We start from the raw sequence: 18,731 nt of genomic DNA, 5'->3' as shown, positions 1-18,731 counted from the left end.
CTAAACAAATAAATTCACATACCCATCACTTAACAAATAATATCATCTACCCATCACTCAAGAAATAACATCACCTACCCATCACTTAGCAAATAACATCACCTACCCATCACTTAGCAAATGACATCACCTACCCATCACTTAGCAAATGACATCACCTACCCATCACTTAGCAAATGACATCACCTACCCATCACTTAGCAAATGACATCACCTACCCATCACTTAGCAAATAACATCACCTACCAAATATCACCTACCCATTACTTGACAAATAATATCACCTACCCATCACTTAACAAATAACATCACCTACCCATCACTTAGCAAATAATATCACCCATCCATCACTTAACAAATAACATCACTTACCCACACTTAGCAAATAACATCACCTACCCATTACTTAACAAATAACATCACCTACCCATTACTTAAGAAATAACAGCACCTTCAATCACTTAAAAGATAACAGCACTTACCCACACTTAGCAAATAACATCACCTACCCATCACTTAACAAATATATTCACATACCCATCACTTAACAAATAACATCACCTTCAATCACTTAACAAACAACGTCACCTTCAATCACTTAAAAAATAAAGCCCCTTAACCACACTTAGCAAATAACATTACCTACTCATCACTTAGCAAATAAAATCACCTACCCATCACTTAACAGATAACATCACCTTCAGTCGCTTAACAGATAACATCACTTACCCACACTTCGCAAATAACATCACCTACCCATTACTTTAGCAAATGACATCACCTACCCATCATTTAACAAATAACATCACCTACCCATCACTTAGCAAATGACATCACCTACCCATCACTTAGCAAATGACATCACCTACCCATAACTTAACAAATAACATCACCTTCAATCACTTAACAGATAACACCACTTACCCACACTTAGCAAATAACATCACCTACCCATCACTTAACAAATATATTCACATACCCATCACTTAACAAATAACATCACCTACCCATAACTTAACAAATAACATCACCTTCAATCACTTAACAGATAACACCACTTACCCACACTTAGCAAATAACATCACCTACCCATTACTTAACAAATAACAGCACCTACCCATCACTTAACAAATAATATCACCTACCCATCACTTAGCAAATAATATCACCTACCCATCACTTAGCAAATGACATCACCTACCCATCACTTAGCAAATGACATCACCTACCCATCACTTAGCAAATGACATCACCTACCCATCACTTAGCAAATAACATCACCTACCAAATATCACCTACCCATTACTTGACAAATAATATCACCTACCCATCACTTAACAAATAACATCACCTACCCATCACTTAGCAAATAATATCACCCATCCATCACTTAACAAATAACATCACTTACCCACACTTAGCAAATAACATCACCTACCCATTACTTAACAAATAACATCACCTACCCATTACTTAAGAAATAACAGCACCTTCAATCACTTAAAAGATAACAGCACTTACCCACACTTAGCAAATAACATCACCTACCCATCACTTAACAAATATATTCACATACCCATCACTTAACAAATAACATCACCTTCAATCACTTAACAAACAACGTCACCTTCAATCACTTAACAAATAAAGCCCCTTAACCACACTTAGCAAATAACATTACCTACTCATCACTTAGCAAATAAAATCACCTACCCATCACTTAACAGATAACATCACCTTCAGTCGCTTAACAGATAACATCACTTACCCACACTTCGCAAATAACATCACCTACCCATTACTTTAGCAAATGACATCACCTACCCATCATTTAACAAATAACATCACCTACCCATCACTTAGCAAATGACATCACCTACCCATAACTTAACAAATAACATCACCTTCAATCACTTAACAGATAACACCACTTACCCACACTTAGCAAATAACATCACCTACCCATCACTTAACAAATATATTCACATACCCATCACTTAACAAATAACATCACCTACCCATAACTTAACAAATAACATCACCTTCAATCACTTAACAGATAACACCACTTACCCACACTTAGCAAATAACATCACCTACCCATTACTTAACAAATAACAGCACCTACCCATCACTTAACAAATAATATCACCTACCCATCACTTAACAAATAAATTCACATACCCATCACTTAACAAATAATATCATCTACCCATCACTCAAGAAATAACATCACCTACCCATCACTTAGCAAATAACATCACCTACCCATCACTTAGCAAATGACATCACCTACCCATCACTTAGCAAATGACATCACCTACCCATCACTTAGCAAATGACATCACCTACCCATCACTTAGCAAATGACATCACCTACCCATCACTTAGCAAATAACATAACCTACCAAATATCACCTACCCATTACTTGACAAATAATATCACCTACCCATCACTTAACAAATAACATCACCTACCCATCACTTAGCAAATAATATCACCCATCCATCACTTAACAAATAACATCACTTACCCACACTTAGCAAATATCACCTACCCATCACTTAACAAATAAATTCACATACCCATCACTTAACAAATAACATCACCTACCCATCACTTAGCAAATAACATCACCTACCCACCACTTAGCAAATAACATCACCTACCCATCACTTAGCAAATGACACCACCTACCCATCACTTAGCAAATATCACCTACCCATCACTTAACAAATAACATTGCCTACCCATCACTTCACAAATAACATTGCCTGCCCATCACTTAACAAATAACACCACATACCCATCACTTAACAACTAAATTCACTTAACAAATAACATCACCTACCCGTCACTTAACAAATAGCATCACCTACCTATCACTTAACAAATAACATCACCTACCCATCCCTTAACAAATAAATCCACCTCCCCATCACTTACCAATTAAGGCTTCCTCCCATTTCACTTGTCAACAAATGACACCTGCCCATCACTCAGCAACTAATGCCATCTCCCTGTCACTTAGCAATTAAAGCCACCTCCTCATCACTTGGCAACTGATGTGACCTCCGCATCTGCACTTAACTTCACCTCCACCTGTTCCTTAGCAACTAACATCCCCTTGCCCTTTCAATTAGCAACTACGGCTACCTCCCCCATCACTTAGCAACCGACGCCACATCCTCATGTCACTTCGCAACTAACATCACATCCCTGTCCGCAACTGACTTCATCTCACCCCTTTCTCTTAATAGCATCACCTCCCCCTGTCACTTAGTAACTAATCACACCTCCTCTTGTCATTTAGCAGCTAAGGCCACCTCCCATCACTTATCAGCTACACCATCTTACCTGTTACTTAGCTACCAATGCCACCTCTCCTGTCACTTAGCAAATAAGAATGATTATTTCACCCACTAAAATGGACTCAGACCTTGACTCGGCAGTTTTGTTTTGTTTTTTGTGCATATGAACAAACACACACCAAACAAACCCAGACCACTCTAAAACAAACCGAATTTGGTTTGTTTTATGCTTGTTTCAAAGTCGAATTGATTTATGCATTGTGAACAGAAAGGGTTCTGGTCCACTACAATTTTACACCTCCAGGCTTTCCATACATTGATGACACAGTGAGCACACGTGCAACGTGATCAGAAACAAAATATTAGGATGGGCTGGTACAGGCAGTCATGGTATAGTTTGGACTATGGGTTAAATAGCTGCGTTGCTTGACATTTCGAATGAGGAGCACGTAACACAACAGCTGTAGAACAGCTAGCCATTACATGAGCTGCAGAGGACAAATGCTTAGCATTCAGAAGAGCTGTGCCTGAGGGTATCACATGACCATTTCTTGCATGAAAGCCCCATAACAGCATCTGTTGTAATGTCCCCACCTTCAGGTTGGGAAATATGTCAAGGCTGAACATTACAGCAGTTCTATGAGAGATGTAATTCTTGATTCAGTCTTTGACATAGATAGGTTGAAAGAAAAGGTCTTGGGGTAAGGACTTTTTTTTTTGCCAACTGCTTGAAAGAGAGGAGGTGGTTGTAATCAAAAGCTGTCCAAGTTGGACAATGCCTCTTGAACTCCAGGCAGGGAAAATATGGTTGTTTTACTGACAGTCAGCTCAGGGCTGTGCCAGATTGGGATAAATTGACAAAACTAGATTTTTAGCATGTGGATTTGTTGGGGTTTTGTCAAGGCTTCAAATTTAGACGATATGCATCAATTCTTAAAAAAGCTAATCTTTTTAATAGACAGACCAGCAGATGATATGTTTTAGTTAAACTGGATAGCATTATTGTATTCAAGAAGATCTGGTATGAACAAGAAGTTATCTGAGATCTGATGAGTGCTTAAGTGGACCAAAAGCAAAGCTGAATCCTCTTTTGAGTACACTTAACATCGTCAACTTAAATAGGACTGAATTCTTCTGCTGCTATGTCTTGATGCTGCTCAATAATCCAGGTAAGAAATCACACAAAGTTGCATCAGTTCATCTGGACACAACGTTTATAGAGAAACGTTTCGTCATCTAAGTGACCTCTTCAGTCTCATCTGACTGCAGATACCCCACCCTTATAAACAATACAGTGACTGCAGGTACCCCCACCCTTATAAACAATACAGTGACAGCAGGTACCCCCACCCTTATAAATAATACAGTGACTGCAGGTACCCCCACCCTTATAAACAATACAGTGGCGTAACCACCCAAACCAACGATCGGTTTCATATGCAAAATGCAATGACCATTAACTCAATCAATCAATCAATCAATCAAGTTGCATTTTATATAGCGCTGTTCTAGCTGCAACAGCCACTCATAACGCTTTACATTTCTGATCAAATCTGAATTCCAGACACCTGTTATAACAGAACACAAGCCGTTTTCTGTACAATCGCTACCTATTTCGTATGCGTAAGGCCAGTGAAACGTGATTTACAATGATTAACTTATTCACACGTGTATTACGAAAAGATTTGACATGGGCTGTTTCAGACTATTGGTGTTAAGCAGACTAGTGACAGACCTTAGTCGGTGTGCAGATAATGGATGGTCGACAGCAGTGGAATGGTCACCAGAAATTACAAAGTTATTTTTCTGCACCTAACATTGCCATTTCCATTATTACAATGTGGGAATGAATCAAAGCCTCTGAACAGCACACAGGCTTTGCATATCAACATGGCTGAATGGGTTTCCATGTTAACTGTTCCAAAAGATCGGTTGTCACTCAACAAGTCCAACAGACTGATGAATGGATGACGTTGCTGACTAGTGAGCCACTACTGCAGCAGTGTTGTCAACCAGCACTTCCTACCATCAATGGTAACGTTGATGGTAGCAAGTCCTGCACCAACGTTATGAGCAACTAAGTCAGTCCTACAATATAAAATGAAAAAATGCTAACCTGGTTAACTACCATATTGGCTGGTAGAGAAGAGATTAACTAGAATAACAATGACCATGTGTACTATTCACAGAGGATTGAGGAATAGCTGCAGTCACAGCATTGTACAAACAGCAATATCGTGTACACGAATAAGTGCTGAGAGGATTGCAGTGACTTGTACATCAGGAAAACTGAACAGATGCTGACAAAAAGGATGATACAACACAGGTGAGATAACACATCAGGCCAGGACTCCACAGTCTACACCATCTACAGACCAGTGGCCACTCTTTCAAGGATGAGGATGTGCACATCCTTAATAGGGAGGAACGCTGGTTTGAACAGGGAGTCAAAGAGACCATCTATGTGAAGAGGGAATGACCATCCCTGAATTGGGGGGGGGGGGGCGGCTAAGAGTACATCTATCGCCATCTTACAATGCTGTGATTGCAACTGTTCCCCAATCCTCTGTGAATATTACACATGGCCATTGTAACTCTAGTTAATGGTCACGCCCATATTTGCATATGAAACTGGTCATTGGTTTGGGTGGTTATGCCACTGTATTGTTTATAAGGGTGGGGGTACCTGCAGTCACTGTATTGTTTATAAGGATGGGGTACCTGCAGTCACTGTATTGTTTATAAGGGTGGGGGTACCTGCAGTCACTGTATTGTTTATAAGGGTGGGGGTACCTGCAGTCACTGTATTGTTTATAAGAGTGGGGGTACCTGCAGTCCGTGAGTTCAGCTTCTTTTAAAAGAACAAAATATAAAAACACCACAACTCTGTCTCAGCAACCAATGTGTGCTTATCCAGCATTTGCTGCTATGGTCTGTTTTACCTTTCATGTAAACCATGTTATGTTTCCGTGCATGAAATATGCTATACAAAGATTGGTTGATTAATTGATTGATTGATTGATTGATTGATTGATTGATTGATTGATTGATTGATTGATTGATTGCACCAGATATGATCTTTATCCTAATACCGTTAAGATTAAACTACTTAATTTATTGCAGTTAGTGATATCATGTGTAACAACTAAAATGCTATTCCGGAATCAGAATAATGTTTATTGACCATGTTGTGACTCTGGTTTTGTGGTCTCAGTGTACTTAACATAGAACAACAACACTACAACACAAAAATCTTCACATATATACACAAGGACTGACTTATACAGGTGTAATAAGAGGTGATAAGGTGCAGTATTGCAGAGAATATATCAGAGATGCTGAAATAGATGTTAGCAGGTTACTTACATACATGCCTGAGGTAGATGGATATGACAGAGTGTACCAGTATACGTACAATGTACAGTACAGTATATACAACATGTACAGTACATTATATAGAACATGCCTGGATTTATTGACAGTGTTAAGAGTTCTGGATTCAACTCCTTTGGATAACCATGACCTGGATGAATGAGAACATTCACAGAAGTGTTAAGAGTTCATTTGAATGACAGCCTGCAGAAATAAACTGTTTCTATATCTGGTCATTTTGGAGTACAGTGCTCTGTAGCACCTACCAGAGGGGAGGAGTTGGAACAGGTTGTGACCAGGGTGTGATGGGTCTGCAGTGATGTTGCCTGCCCTGTTTCCTGAGTCTGGAGGTGTACAAGTCCTGAATGGAGGGCAGGTTGGCAACAATGATTTCCTCTACAGATCTAACTGTCTGTTGTAGTCTGTCCCTGCCCTGTTTGGTGGCTGAACCAAACCAGATAGTGATGATGTGCAGAGGACAGACTGGATTATTGCAGTGTTGAACTGAATCAACAGTTCCTGAGGCAGGTTGAATTTCTTAAGCTGGTGGAGAAAGTACATCCGCTGCTGGGACTTTTTGATGATTGTGTCCATGTTGGATGTCCACTTTAGGTCCTGGGAGATTGTGGAACCGAGAAATCTGTAGGTTTTTACTGTAGGCACTGTGCTGTCAAGTATGGAAGGGGAGGCAGTGTTGGAGGGCTCCTCCTGAAGTCCACTGTCATCTCCACTATTTTGAGCCTTTTCAGCTCCAGGTGGTTATGGCCATACCAGAGGGCCAGCTGATCAACCTCCCATCTATATGCAGACTCGTCACCATCCTGGATAAGCCCAATTGTGGATGTGTCGTCCGCAAACGTCGGGAGTTTAACAGATGAGTCACTTGAGGTGCATCGTTTGTGCAGAGGGAAAAGAGTAGAGGGGAGAGCACACATCCCTGGGGGGGGCTCCAGTGCTGATTGTCCGGGTGCTGGATGTGATTTCCCCAGCCTCACCAGCTGCCTCCTGTCTGTCATGAAGTTTTTAATCCACTGGCAGATGGGGGCTGGTACAGTGAGCCAGGTGAGGTAGGAGTAGAGGATATCTGGGACAATGGTGTTGAACACTGAGCTAAAGTCCACAAACAGGACCCTTGCGTATGTCCCTGGGGAGTCAACGTGTTGGAAGATGTAGTGCAAACCCATGTTGACTGCATCCTCTACTGACCTGTTTGCTCAGTAGGCAAACTGCAGGGGGTCGAGCAGGGGGCCTGTGATTTCCTTCTGGTGGGCCAATAGCAGTCTCTTGAAGGATTTCATGACCACAGACGTTAGGACAATGGGCCTGTAGTAATTTAATCCTGTGATACAGGGTTTCTTGGAGACCAGGATGATAGTGGAGCTCTTGAAGCAGGAGGGGACTTCACACAGCTCCAGTGACCTGTTGAAGATCAGTGTGAAAATGGGGGCCAGCTGGTCAGCACAGACTTTAAGACAGGAGGGTGACACACCATCCTGGCCTGGTGCCTTCCTGGTCTTCTGTGTCTGGAAGAGCTGGCAAAAGTCCTCAACACAGATCCTGAGTATGGGTGGGGGTTCGGTGGGGAGGGGGGTAGTGGCTGGCAGGGAGTGCAGTTGGTTGTGTGTTGTGGCCGCAGAGGGGGAGGGGTGTGAAAGTTTGCTTTTCAAACCAGCAGTAAAATCCATTTAGGTCATCAGCCAGTTGATGGTTCCCTGCAGTGTGGGGGATGGTCTCCTGTAGTTGGTAATGTCTTTCAAACCTCTCCACACTGACGATGGGTCGTTGGCAGAAATCCTGTTTTTCAACTTTTCAGAGTAGCACATTTTGCCACTCTAACCTCTTTTGTGAGTGTATTTCTGGCTTTCTTATACCAGATCCTATCTCCACCCCTGTAAGCTTGCTCTTTGGCCTGATGAAGCTGCCTGAATTTTGATGAGAACCAAGGTTTATTGTTGTTGAAGGTAGAGAAGGTTTGGTGGGCACACACATCCCCACAAAAGCTGATGTAATTGATGTATGCAACACATATTGTTCTACATAGAGACCTGGTTGGACCCATCTGGATACCCTTGAATTGGACTTTCTCATGCCACAGAGATGAGATATTTATGATAAATGTATGATAAAATTATAAATTTACCTATAGCGTTTGTGCTCAGAATTTATTCTACTATTAAGTATCTTGCAGATGTTCTAATTTGTCTGTCATTACAGTTTGTCTATGACAAATTGCACATTTTTGTTGTTGTTGTTGTGCTAACCAAAGCACAGAGGCAGCCTTTGTCACAACTTTTACAAACCACAGCGTGAATATTGATATGAACAGGTTGTCTGTATAATATTGGCATACTACCTACGGAGTGGCGAAAACTTATTCAAAATATTATGAAAACAGTCTTGACAAAGACAAGAAACACTGAACATATCCCTGTAGTTCTTATATTACTGTTCTGACTTCTAGTACAAAATATTCCTGACTTCCTTATTAGATATGAGCCAAGTAAATCTCTTCGGTCTTCTGGCAATTGAATTTTACATATTCAGGGATTTACATCAAAAACTAGAGGGCCATTTTTTTGCTAAATCGACACCTGCCAACAGAACCTGATACAAGCAGGCCAGAGATTCACTGACAAAGGAGATAAGAGTGGCTAAAAGATGCTACACTGAAAAGCTGAAAAACAGGTTTTCAGCCAATGACCCTGTGTCAGTGTGGAGGGGCATGCGAGACATTACAAGCTACAGAAGACCATCTCCCCACATGCAGAGGCAAACAAAGACCTGACTGAGGACCTGAATGTTTTCTATTGCAAGTTTAAGAGAGGCATATTCACACCACCTCACCCACTCCAGCCCAATGACAACAGCCTCCATCACACCTCTGGAAACCCCCCTACTCTCCTCACCTGATGTGAGCTGGCTTTTCCTAAGACAGAAGACCAGGAAAGCACCAGGTCCAGATGGTGTCCCCCCATCCTGTGTTAAATCCTGTGTTGAACAACTGGCTCCATCTTCACACGGATCTTCAACAGATCCCTGGAACAGTGTGAAGTCCCCTCCTGCTTCCAATGCTCCACCATCATCCCGCTCCAAAAGAAACCCTTCATCACAGGATGGAATGTCTACAGGCCTGTCACTCTGTCGACTGTGGTCATAAGACTTCCGTACTTCTGGTGTTGGCTCACCTGATGAACGTCACAGGAAACCTGCTGGACCCCCTGTGGTTTGCCTACCAGGCAAACAGGTCAGTGGATGATGTAGTCATCATGGAACTGCACTACATCCTTCAACACCTTGACTGCCCAATGACATATGCAAGGATCCTGTTTGTGGACTTAAGCTCGGCGTTCAACACCATCATGCCAGAAATCCTCTCCTCCAAACTCTCCCAGCTCACTGTATCCCCCACCTTCTGTCAGTAGAGCACCAGCTCCCTGACAGACAGGAAACAATAGGAGAGTCTGGGGGAAGTCCATCTGGTACACAGAGAGTCAACACTGGTGCTCCCCAGGGATGTGTCCTCTCCCCACTACTCTTCTCCCTCTACACCAAAGCCTGCACCCTCAAGGACCCAGCTGTTAAACTACTGAAGTTTGTAGACAACACTACAGTCATTGGCCTCATTCAGGATGGTGACGAATCTGCATATCGGCAGCGGGTTGAGCCGCTGGTGCTCTGGTGTAGTTAGAACAACTTGGAGCTGAACATGGTCAAGACTGTGTAGATGAGAGTGAACTTTAGGAGATACCCCTCAGCACTGCTCCCCCTCACAATATCCAACAGCCCTGTGTCAACCGTGGAGACCTTCAGGTTTCTGGGAACTACCATTACCAAAGACCTGAATTGGGAATCCAACATTAACTCCATCCTCAAAAAGACACAGCAGAGTACGTTCTTTCTGCGGCAATTAAGACAATTTGGTCTGCCACAGGGGCTGTTGAGCTAGTTCTACACCGCAGTCATTGAATCTGTCCTGTGCACATCTATTACGGTCTGGTTCGGAGCAGCAACAAAACAGGATGGGGACATACCACAGGGAACAGGAAGTACAACAGAAAAAATATCTCACCTGCCCACCCCAAAGGACTTGTGCACCTCTAGAGCCTAGAAATGGGTGGGCAGAAACCCCCCAGACCCAGGACACAGTCTGTTTGAACTCCTACCCTCTGGCAGGGGCTACAGAGCAATGGGCACCAAAACCACCAGACAAAGGAACAGTTTTTGTTTCTTTCTCCACAGGCCATATCTTTCGTGAATACTTAGTGGAATTTTGCAGAAATAGACACTTATTATGTGAATATGACACTTTGTAGATAGCCCCTCTGGTCAAGATGTCTCACCTACATATCTACAATGTGCACTGCCTCTTTAGCCTGGGGACAGAGGAACATTGCCTTTGTCGGGGTTGGTGAGCAGCCTCAGTCACAGCAGGATCAGCAGCCGGTTTTCTCACCTCTGCGCCAGATTGGGGGCTACAAGTCGACCGGGGGGGGGGGGGGGGGCGCTCACTTCCCTAACCACATTATGACAACTTTGTTGAGGCCAGACATAGTGCTATCACCAGCCTCTTCAAAATAGGTGCTTCTTATAGAGCTGAAGGTTCCCTGGGAGGACTGGATGGAGGAGGCAACTGAACAGAAGCGGTCCAAGTACCACGAGCTGGTGGATAAGTGCTGGAGGAGAGGCTGGAAGGCGTGTTGTGAGCCCATTGAAGTAGGATGTAGAGGCTTTGCTGGCCACTATGAAAGCCCTACACACTACTTGGCATTACTGGGCTACTAAAAGGAAATCCATCTAGTCTTCCATGGAAGCTTCAGAGAGGGCCTCTGGATGGCTTTGGATCAGGAGTGATCTGTGGGCCAATGCTGCTGGGACACAAGCCAAGCCTGATCACCTGAGAGAGGGTGTATGATGTTGAAAGACCTGAAACATCCGAGAACCTCAGGAGACATCACTAATGATGTGTCCCAGTACATCCTAGGATGTATCTTCAAATAATTTAAACCAGATGTGCAATACAAATGTTTGTACAACACAAATGTACAGTTGTAAATACACATGCAACTGCTGTATACTTGTTACAATTATTGCTGTTATTGTTGTGGTTGTAAAATAGGTATATAATATAGTATGTAGTTGTGAGATGCATGGTAGGTGAATAGCCAAAACATTAACACAACTTACAGGTAAGTGAATAACATTGATTATCTCGCTACATTGGAACCTGTTACGGGGCGGGATATTTTAAGCAGCAAGTGAACAGTAATTTCTTGAAGTTGATGTGTTGGAAGCAGGAAAAATGGGCAATCACAAGGATCTGAGCAGCCTTGACAAGGGCCAAATTGTGATGGCTAAATGACTGGGTCAGAGCATCTCCAAAACAGCAGGTCTTGTGGGTTATTCCCGGTATAGAGTGGTCAGTACCTACCAAAGGTGGTCCAAGGAAGGACAACCGCTGAACCGGTGATGGGGTTATGGATACTTAAGACTCAATGATGCACGTGGGGAGTGAAGGCTAGTCTGTCCGGTCCAGTCCCACAGACAAACTACTGTAACTCAATTGCTGAAAAAGTTAATGCTGGCTATGATAGACAGGTGTCAGAACACAGAGTGCATCATCATGTCCACCATCGAAAGTGCCTACAATGAGCACATGAGCATCAGAAATGGACCACTGAACAATGGAAAGAGGTGGCCTGGTGAATCAAGTTTTCTTTTAAATAACGTGGACAGTTGCGTAAATGTGCATTATTAACCTGGGGAAGTGATGACACCAGGATGCATTATGGGATGAAGACAAGCCGACTGAGGCAGTGTGATGCTCTGGGCAATGTTCTGCTGGGAAACCTTGGGTCTTGGCCTTCATGTGGATGTTACATGGACACTTACCACCTACCTAAACATTATTGCAGACCAGGTACACCCCTTCATGGCAACGATATTCCCTGATGGTTGTGGCCTCTGTCAGAAGGATAATGCACCCTACCACACTGCAAAAAATGTTCAGGAATAGTTTGAGGAATATGAAAAACAGTTCGAGGTGTTGCAATTCCCCAGATCTCAATCCGATTGAGCATCTGTGGGATGTGCTGGAAAAATAAGTCCAATTCACAGAGGCCCCACTCCCCCTTACAGGACTTAAAGGATCTGCTCCTAACATCTTGGTGCCAGATACCAGACGACACTTTCAGAGGTCTTGTGGAGTCCATGCTGCAATGGATCAGAGCTGTTTTGGTGGCATGAGAGGGACCTACACAATATTTGGGCAGGTGGTCTTAATGTTTTGGCCAATTGGAGTATCATGTATACTTCTGGTACATAATATAGTGTAATGTAGTGGGAGTATATAGAACCTAACTACTGAGGGCGCTTTTTTTTCTGGCAGTACGAGGGGGACCTACACAATATTAGGCAGGTGGTTTTAATGTTTTGTAGCGTATTCTTCTGGTACATAAGATGATATAATGTAATGTAGTGGTAGTATATAGAACCCAGCCACTGAGGATGCATAAGGCAGTGAATTCTTAGTGCCGGTTCCGAGCCTGGATGAATAGGGAAGGTTGCATCAGGAAGGATATCGGGTCTAGACATTTGCCAAATCAAATATGCAGATCATAAATCAGATCTCCACACTGGCTCAGTCAAGGCCAAGGTTACCAATGACTGACCACCAGCGATACTGTTGGCCAGCAGGGTACTGGTGGAAACTATGCTATTGTTGCTCGAAGAAGAAGGGGAGAGAGGAAAGAGGAGAAAGGGTAGGAGTGTGGAGGTGAGAGTTGGAATTTTGCATGTTGACACTATGACTGGTAAAGGGAGAGAGCTGGCTGATATGATGAAGAGAAGGAATGTAGATATACGGTGTGTACAAGAGACCAGGTGGAAGTGGAGTAAGGCCAGAAGCATTGGAGGTGGGTTCAAACTCTTTCTCCTCCCAGCCACACCATGGATGGGAGGAGAAATGGAATAGGGGGTAATTCTGAAGGAAGAGTACGTCAAGAGTCAGTTGGAGGTGAAGCAAGTGTTGGACTGAGTGAGGAGTATGAACCTGGAAATCAAAGGTGTGATGACAAATATCAGTGCATATGCCCCGCAAATTGGGAGGGAAGAGAAAGATAAATTCTGGAGTGAGTTGGATTAAGTGGTGGAGAATGTACCCAAGGAGGAGAGAGTGGCGATTGGAGCGGACTTCAATGGGCAAGTTGATGAAGGGAACAGAGGTGATGAGGAGGTGATGGGCAGGTATGATGTGAAGTAGAGGAATGTGGAGGAATCTGTTAAAAGGATGGAAATAGCTGTGGTGAATACATACTTCAAGAAGAGGGAGGAACACAGGGTGATGTATAAGAGTGGAGGAAGGTACACACAGGTGGACTATGTCTTATGCAGGAGGAGCACTCTGAAAGGGATTGGAGACTGCACAGTGGTGCCAGAGGAGAACGTAGCTAGGCAGCATTGGATGGTGGTCTGTAGGATGACTTCGGCTATCAAGAGTAAGAAGTCAGTGAAAGCAGAGCCAAGGATCAAATGATGGAAGGGGAAGAAGGAAGACTGTTGTGTAGAGTTCAGGGAGGAGTTAAGACAGGCACTGGGTGGTAGTGAAGAGTTGCTGGATGGCTGGGCAACCACTGCAGAAATAGTGAGGGAGACAGCTAGGAAGGTACTTGGTGTGTCATCTGGAAAGAGGACGGAAGACAAGGACACTTGGTGGTGGAATGAGGAAGTACAGCAAAGTATACAGAGATTGGCAAGGTTGGCAAAGAAGAAGTGGGATAGTCAGAGAGATGAAGTAAGTAGGCAGGGGTACAAGGAGATGCAGCATAAAGTGAAGAGAGAGGTGGCAAACACAAAGGAAAAGGCGTATGGTGAGTTGTATGACAGGTTAGACACTAAGGAAGGAGAAAAGGACTTGATAGAGGGACCGAGCTGGGAAGGATGTGCACCAGGTTGGGGCAATGAAGGATAGAGACGGAAATGTGCTGATAAGTGAGGAGAGTGTGTTGAGAAGGTGGAAGGAGTACTTTGAGCGGCTGATGAATGAAGAAAATGAGAGAGAGAGAAGGTTGGATGATGTGGGGATAGTGAATCAGGAAGCGCCGTGGATTAGCAAGGAGGAAGTGAGGGTAGCTATGGAGAGGACGAAGAGTGGAAAGGCAGTTGATACAGATGACATACCTGTGGAGGCATGGAGGTGTTCACAGCTTTGAAAGAAGAGAGGATGTCTGAGGAGTAGAGAAGAAGCACACTGCTACCGATTTTTGAGAATAAGGCTGATGTGCAGAGCCATCGTAACTACAGAGGTCTCATCTCATCTTCAGCCGCTTTTCCAGTGTCGGTCACGGTGGCAGCAAGCCAAGTAGGGCACTCCAGACATTCCTCTCCCCAGCAATGCCCTCCAGCTCCTCCTGGGGGATTCCAAGGCGTTCCCAGGCCAGATTGGACATGTAGTCCCTCCAGCGAGTTCTGGGTCTATCTTGGGGTGTCCTCCCGGTTGGCTGCACCCGGTAAACCTCCAAAGGAAGGCACCCAGGAGGCATCCTAATCAGATGCCCGAACCATCTCAACTGGCTCCTTTCGATGCGAAGGAGCAGCGGCTCTACTCCAAGCTCCCTCCGGATGTCCGAGCTCCTCACCCTATCTCTAAGGCTGAGCCCAGACACCCTACGGAGGAAACTCATTTCAGCCACTTGTATCCGCGATCTCACCCTTTCGATCACTACCCAAAGCTCATGACCATAGGTGAGGATTGGAACAAAGATTGACTGGTAAATTGAGAGCTTTTTCTTCCGGCTCAGCGCCTTCTTCGCCACAACGGTCAAGTACAACATCCGCATTACTGCTGATGCTGCACCAATCCGTCTGTTAATCTCTCATTCCATCCTACCCTCACTCATGAACAAGACCCCGAGATACTTGAACTCCTTCACTTGGAGCAGCAACTCATCCCCAACTCGGAGGGAGCAATCCACCATTTTCTGGTAGAGAACCATGGCCTCAGAGTTGGAGGTGCTGACTCTCATCCCGGCAATTTCACACTCAGCTGCAAACTGCCCCAGTGCGCGCCAGACGTCACGTTCCAATGAAGCCAACAAAACCACATTATCTGTGAAAAGCAGAGATGCAATTCTGAAGTTCCCAAAATGGAAACACTCCTCACCTTGGCTGCGCCTTGAAATCCTGTCCATGAATAGCACAAACAGAATGAGAGACAGGGGACAACCTTGGCGGAGTCCCTTACACAGAGGCATAAAGTTGAAAAGTTTATCAGCCACAGCATGAAGATATGGGAGAAAGTAATAGAAGCTAGGTTAAGAGGAGAGGTGATGATCAACGAGCAGCAGTATGGTTTCATGCCACAAAAGAGCACCACAGATGTGATGTTTGCTTTGAGAGGGTTGATGGAGAAGTACAGAGAAGGTCAGGAGTTACATTGTCTCTTTGTAGATTTAGAGAAAGCATTTGACAGGGTGCCAAGAGAGGAGGTGTGGTATTGTATGAGGAAGTCAGGAGTTACAGAGAAGTATATAGGAGGGGTGCAGGATATGTATGAGGTCAGTGTGATAGTGGTGAGGTGTGCGGTAGGAATGACAGATGGGTTTAAAGTAGAGGTGGGATTACATCAAGGATTGGCTCTGAGCCCTTTCTTGTTTGCAACAGTGATGGACAGGTTGACAGAGGATGGCTGGCGTGACAGAGGAAGCTGCAGAGGACAGGAAGAGATGGAAATGGATGATCCGCTGTGGCGACCCCTAAGGGGGAACAGCCGAAAGTAGTAGTGGTAGTATTAGTGGGAGTATATATTATTGTGTGATGTAGTGGTAGTATTAGTGGGAGTATATATTATTGTGTGATGTAGTGGCAATATTAGTGGGAATATACACTCACTGGCCACTTTATTAGGTACACCTTGCTAGTACCGGGTTGGACCCCCTTTTGCCTTCAGAACTGCCTTAATCCTTCATGGCATAGATTCAACAAGGTACTGGAAACATTCCTCAGAGAGTTTGGTCCATATTGACATGATAGCATCACACAGTTGCTGCAGATTTGTCGGCTGCACATCCATGATGCAAATCTCCCGGTCCACCACATCCCAAAGGTGCTCTATGGGATTGAGATCTGGTGATTGTGGAGGCCATTTGAGTACAGTGAACTCATTGTCATGTTCAAGAAACCAGTCTGAGATGATTCAAGCTTTATGACATGGCGCGTTATCCTGCTGGAAGTAGCCATCAGAAGATGGGAACATTGTGGTCATAAAGGGATGGACATGGTCAGCAACAATACTCAGGTAGGCTGTGGCGTTGACACGATGTTCAATTGGTACTAAGGGGCCCAAAGTGTGCCAAGAAAATATCCCCCACACCATTACACCACCACCCCCAGCCTGAACTGTTGATACAAGGCAGGATGGATCCATGCTTTCATGTTGTTGACGCCAAATTCTGACCCTACCATCCGAATGTCGCAGCAGAAATCGAGACTCATCAGACCAGGCAACGTTTTTCCAATCTTCTATTGTCCAATTTTGGTGAGCCTGTGCGAATTGTAGCCTCAGTTTCCTGTTCTTAGCTGACAGGAGTGGCACCCGGTGTGGTCTTCTGCTGCTGTAGCCCATCTGCCTCAAGGTTCGACGTGTTGTGCGTTCAGAGATGCTCTTCTGCATACCTCGGTTGTAATGAGTGGTTATTTGAGTTACTGTTGCCTTTCTGTCAGCTCGAACCAGTCTGGCCATTCTCCTCTGACCTCTGGCATCAACAAGGCATTTTCGTCCACAGAACTGCTGCTCACTGGATATTTTCTCTTTTTTGGACCATTCTCTGTAAACCCTAGAGATGGTTGTGTGTGAAAATCCCAGTAGATCAGCAGTTTCTGAAATACTCAGACCAGCCCGTCTGGCACCAACAACCATGCCACGTTCAAAGTCACTTAAATCACCTTTCTTCCCCATTCTGATGCTCGGTTTGAACTGCAGCAGATCGTCTTGACCATGTCTACATGCCTAAATGCATTGAGTTGCTGTCATGTGATTGGCTGATTAGAAATTTGTGTTACCGAGCAGTTGGACAGGTGTGCCTAATAAAGTGGCCGGTGAGTGTATATCATTGTGTGATGTAGTGGTAGTATTAGTGGGAGTATATATTACTGTATACGGGCATGATGGCTTGTGGAGTGGTTTATGGTATAGTGTATGGACATTATGGCATAATATATGGGCACAGGTTGTTGATTACTCAACCATAACAAGACTGTATATTAGCAACATACCTGTGGTGTACACATGTACAGTAGCAACACAGCTGTGGTGCATACATGTATAGTAGCAATATACCTGTGGTGCACACATGTATAATAGCAACATACCTGTGGTGCACATGTTTATAGTAGCAACATGGCTGTGGTTCATACATGTATAGTAGCAACACACCTGTGGTGCATACATGTTTAGTAGCAACATGGCTGTGGTTCATACATATTTAGTAGCAACATGGCTGTGGTTCATACATGTATGGTAGCAACATACCTGTGGTGCATACATACACGATTGCCTCCAATGTCTTGTTCCGTTTATTTCTTCTGTTTTTTTTTCTTTTTTGTTTGTTGGTTTCTTTTTGTGTGTGTGAGTGATGTGTGCATATGCTAGAAGCTGCTGTGTACCAAAGTCAAACTCCTCATGTGCATGCACACTTGGCCAACAAAGTTGATTGTGATTCTGATTCCTTTTCGTCTATTTTTAGCCATTTTAGCTTTAGTTTTAAATTCACAGGCTGGACTGTAAATACTGTAATTATATCATTTTATATTTTCTGGTCAATTTTTAGATTTTATTTTAGTTTCAACCTTATCTGTTCTGTCACATTCATGAGCTGTTTTGAAGTTGAACTGATGTCTCAGCACTTCATTGCCAGGAATACCTGCCATTTCATAAAAAACAAGCTGAAGATTCAGGCTCCCTGCCTTTACTAACATGTAGGTTTTCTGATGACCTGAATGAACTACACTGTACTTGTGCCTGTGTATTTTACTCTCAGTGTACATATCCATGG

At 43.9% G+C, this 18,731-nt stretch overlaps 1 protein-coding gene across 1 annotated transcript in view; it reads right to left on the bottom strand.

Annotated features, from left to right (window-relative positions):
• amph (amphiphysin) overlaps positions 1-18,731 on the bottom strand; it is a 254,448-nt gene that overhangs the window by 80,992 nt on the left and 154,725 nt on the right. The gene's annotated exons all lie outside the window — the stretch shown is intronic.

The sequence above is a fragment of the Lampris incognitus genome, chromosome 14 (genome assembly GCF_029633865.1).
Source record: "Lampris incognitus isolate fLamInc1 chromosome 14, fLamInc1.hap2, whole genome shotgun sequence".
Taxonomy (NCBI): Eukaryota; Metazoa; Chordata; class Actinopteri; order Lampriformes; family Lampridae; genus Lampris; species Lampris incognitus.
The sequence above is the reverse complement of the archived record's forward strand: the minus strand, read 5'-3'. Positions and strand labels throughout refer to the sequence as shown.